Source organism: Corvus brachyrhynchos, unplaced genomic scaffold (genome assembly GCF_000691975.1).
Source record: "Corvus brachyrhynchos isolate BGI_N302 unplaced genomic scaffold, ASM69197v1 scaffold346, whole genome shotgun sequence".
In the NCBI taxonomy this organism is placed as follows: domain Eukaryota; kingdom Metazoa; phylum Chordata; class Aves; order Passeriformes; family Corvidae; genus Corvus; species Corvus brachyrhynchos.
The window spans coordinates 5642106-5645116 of record NW_008238644.1 but is presented as its reverse complement, the minus strand read 5'-3'; the positions used below and the strand labels follow the sequence as shown (position 1 = coordinate 5645116).

The 3011-nt window shown below is 43.5% G+C and overlaps 1 protein-coding gene across 1 annotated transcript in view; it reads right to left on the bottom strand.

Annotated features, from left to right (window-relative positions):
* Window positions 1–3011, bottom strand: part of KIAA2022 (KIAA2022 ortholog) — a 175419-nt gene that overhangs the window by 19305 nt on the left and 153103 nt on the right. The window lies entirely within an intron of this gene.

The window sequence follows — 3011 nt, the reverse complement described above, 5'->3', positions numbered from 1 at the left end:
TTACCTCACAAAAACATGAGGACTCTCCAAAGCTAATTATACATCAGTCTGCTCTAAAATAACAAAAGCCATTAAAGAACAGTTTGGGATGGAGATTTCTTGATGGGCAGAATTGCTTCATTTAAATGAACTTACTACCCAGATTCTCTTTCTGCTGCTGTATTTATGGATCCATTGACAAACCAGTGTCTGAAAAGCTTAACAAACTCTTCCTATGAACCTCATCAGGAAATAGGAGAGGCCAAGGTCAGGTGCATTAAGATTACAGAAGCTGATGAAGAAAGGGGATGCTTCAGAGTCCCTCACACACTGGGTATTAGGAAATAGCTGAAGAAGGGTGTGTAAAATTTGGTTTAGAGATAGGGATTAATGCAGAGCCAAAACAGCACAAAGAGTTGGATTTCACAGGGATATGCTGAAGAAAAATCTCAGGCCTAAACTTTACCATTGCCTCTTTCTTGATGAGAAATATTCTCTTCTTTTCCCTGTTAAAAGAGGAACACCAGGTTTAAAAAAAGGATGAAAAGAGGAATTTTTTTTTTCTGTACGAATTTGTAATATATTAAAGTTTGGACTAAGGAGGGTAATTAGGCTGGTGCTGGAGGAGGATGTGAAAGCTCATCAGGATATTTGCAGTAACCCTAGTGGGGTAAACATTCCTCTTTTCTAATATCTTCAAATTAGAAATTTTATAGGAAAAAAAGAAATTTTAACAAATCTCGTTCGTCTCTTATTAGCAATTAGCCGACGTGGACTCCGGATAAAAAGTGTTAATTTCTAAAGTACACATAATTTTCATAAAAGCACAGATAGGAAACCAAACAACGGAGTGCTTGGCTTAGGCTCAGGAAGGAATTAAGCTGGAGCAAGGGGAGGAAGGGCTCATTCCTCCCATGTTTTACACAAAGAACTGGTTCAGGGAGCGCTCGCTGCTGTTCCCTTACTATGGGACATGGAATCCCAGAATCCCAGAATTGTTTGGGTTGGAAGGGACTTTAAAGCTCATCTCGTTCCCATGGGCAGGGCCATGCCATGTGCTAAATCCCAGGCCATCATCAGCTTCGAGAAACTGAGGATTGCCAGGAAAGAGGCAACGGTGAGAAATCCCCCAAAAAAGGGTGATGTTCCACAGTGATGGGGAAGACAAAATCCCCTCAGACATTATATCCCAGTTTCTAGCCAGATCCTTTGAATATTCCTGAACAACTCCCAAGTTTCATAAGGATTTTTCCTTTCTATGTACATATAAATGACTGCACTGATAGCAGATGGGCCCTTCCATATGATTTCCTTTTTAAACTTCCAACTTCATGCAATTCCTGCATATTCCTTGTGCTTGCAGAGGAACGCCAGTGCTTTTAGCTCCAGAGCACAAAGCTGAGGCTACTTCAGCTCATTTGCTTTTGCTTTTAAAACCTTTAATTACACAAGCAGCTAGCAACTCTTAAATACATCACCATCATCATCATCATTTTTCCCTGAGACCACCTCAGTGCAGTGGCTCTGCCTGGCAAGGTGACCCTAAAAGTGACCCACGCTTAGGGAAAACATGCAGCACCTACTGACTCGGGTTTATTTTCCTGAGTAGTTTCCTACAGCTGACACAGCTGGGCCACAGATTTTATAGGTACAACAGCTTTCCAGTCTCATCCTGTGATGTGCATCCGAAGGAGAGAATGCTTCTGACTAGAAAGGGAATCAGGGGAGGTAGGAAAAGGAAATGATCAAAACACTTATCACACCGAGAAAAGAACTTATTAGGCCCAATAAGGAGTTGGAATTGATGACAATTATAAGATACCATCCATTTTTAGCTAATAATTCAGAAAATGGATGAATTATTTGAGGAATAATATGTGATCATTTATTTAAAGACTTATACTAATGTATACGCTGGAGGAAGCGGAGCTGAGGGTGCAGGAACACTTTAACACTTACATTCCTGGATGGTTCTTCCTTTCCACTCAAATGCAGGGATTTAATAGCACTGGGTTTAGTTTTAGGGTTACAGGGCCCCTACAGAAAACATCAAGCCATTTTCCAAGGCTGTTTTATACACAACCTACTTTTCCTCCACTCTCCTCCTCACGTTTACGAAATGCACCAGCATTTTGCCTTTGAGAACTGGTTCGTTTATTCAAAATTCCCAAACAACCCCATCCCCACTCCACAAGCCTTAGCAGATCACAAGATTAGATGGAAGCAACAATTCAGTCAACAGCCACATCTCTTAATTTTACTTGGAAAGATTTTGAGTTCCGCCGAACGTCGGAGGCGATTTCTGAAGGCAAAATCCCGCATTAGGAGAGATTGCATCTCCTAAGATATCAGTCCAAATCTCCATCCGTATCCAGGTAACAATCTGGAATGCTGATATTTAAGAGGAAAAATATCTGGACAGCTGCCCCAGCTCCCTGGGAAGCAATGTTTAGTTAAAGTCTTGGATATCACTGAAAGATGTGGAGATGTCACACTGAGGCTGAAGCATTTTTTCAAGTGCTGAATTATTCACCCGTGAACCTCAGATGTGAAATCCAAATGTTCCGGTACTGCCCCGGCTTTAGACAATGGCTAATTCCTTTCTGTGCCACTGCAGGGTCTCTTCATCAGCTTTCTTTCATCTATAATCACAGCCAGGTCATGGATTATTAGTCATATTCAGTGCAGAATTCAAACCCTGCTACACCAATCAGTCAGCCCGGGACTCCCCCAGCGTTAACGTCGCAGCTCTCGGCCGCACCGCAGGATCCGACTGCTCCTGGCACGGCCTCACAGGGGCACAGAGAGCGACCAATGCAGCAGCCATTTGCCCAAGGCAAGAGGGATGAAGCCCTGAGCTGGGAGAGGACACAGAACAACCTGGAGCTGCCAGGGATCTGCCCCAACATCCCACCTGCAGCATCAGGCACGGCACAGGGGAGCACAAATCAAGGCACGCTTTGGGTTGGAAAGGATCATAAAGCTCATCTCATTCCCCCCCTGCCATGGGCAGGGACACCTTCCACCATCCT